This window comes from Theropithecus gelada, unplaced genomic scaffold, assembly GCF_003255815.1.
Source record: "Theropithecus gelada isolate Dixy unplaced genomic scaffold, Tgel_1.0 HiC_scaffold_11823, whole genome shotgun sequence".
NCBI lineage: Eukaryota > Metazoa > Chordata > Mammalia > Primates > Cercopithecidae > Theropithecus > Theropithecus gelada.
This window is the reverse complement of record NW_020253401.1, coordinates 292-1357: the sequence shown is the minus strand read 5'-3', so window position 1 is coordinate 1357 and position 1066 is coordinate 292. Positions and strand designations below refer to the sequence as shown.

Below are 1066 nucleotides of genomic sequence, written 5' to 3'. Positions count from 1 at the left end.
GGCAAGATGGTTGGAGAGCTTCTTAACGTTTCCCAAGGCCTCTGGATTTAGCTGGGCGATGCTAAGCCTCAGCAAGTCACTGGCCAATAATCACATGCACCCTTTGCCATCCACTGGCACAGTGAGAAAGATCTCTTTGCTGTGGGCAAGAGGGATGCCATTTCCTGAGATGTTGTAAATCCGCTCTCCTGTGGCAGGAGTGCGCAGGCCAGGGATTGTGAAGACCCTCGAGTCAAACCTGGGTGTCAAGCCTGGAGTTAGTTTCACTATGGACACGTCCAATCGGCCCAAAGCTGGGGTAACAGTGATGGCACAGCTTGACTTCTCCCTTCTGCCTTTTCCTTGTACAGACTGAGTTCTCTTCTTGGATGGAGGACACCTTTTGACTCTTGCAGTTTGAAGATTCTTATGTTTATTTTCTTCTTCTTCCTCTTCCACTATCATTTCATCTACTTGTATCACCTTTGGTGTCTTAGCAGATTTCAGGGGCATTTGAATAGCTTCCGTGGTTAGTTTGTTTATTTCAGTGATATCCAGGTCAGCTGTTGCTGCCTCTTCCAAGCCCTGTTTGTTTCCTCCGAGGGAGAAGTAGCCGAGCCATTCATCTTTGCGCAGTGCCTTGGGGAACCACAGGATCTGGATGTTGTAGAGTTTATCCACCTCCTTGAAGAGGTTCTGCCTGTCTGACTCAATTGGCTTGATTCGTATTTCCACTTCACGGTCGAAGTCTTTAAGAAAGGAGGCGAGCTTCCACCTCCCTAAGGAGTTGGTCTTGGCCACACAACTGCTGCCCTCCTAGGAGCCATGGTGCTCGGTAGAAGCTGTGGGGAGCAACACATAAGGGGAAGGCAAACTCTCCTCCAATTTTAAATCAAGTTTGACAGTTCTTTTTTTTTTTTTTTTTTTTTTTTGAGATGTAGTCTTGCTCTGTTGCCCAGGCTGGAGTGCAGTGGTGTGATCTCGGCTCACTGAAACCTCCGCCTCCCAGGTTCAAGTGATTCTCCTGCCTCCACCTCCCAAGTAGCTGGGATTACAAGCACGCATCACCACGCCTGGCTAATTTTTC

General features: G+C 48.5%; 1 pseudogene across 1 annotated transcript; it reads right to left on the bottom strand.

The window, feature by feature from the left end:
- Window positions 1–6: 6 nt before the first annotated feature.
- On the bottom strand, window positions 7–795 carry LOC112616873 (annotated as a pseudogene). The gene has a single exon (XR_003117818.1). The product of XR_003117818.1 is annotated as a borealin pseudogene (transcript).
- Window positions 796–1066: the final 271 nt, after the last annotated feature.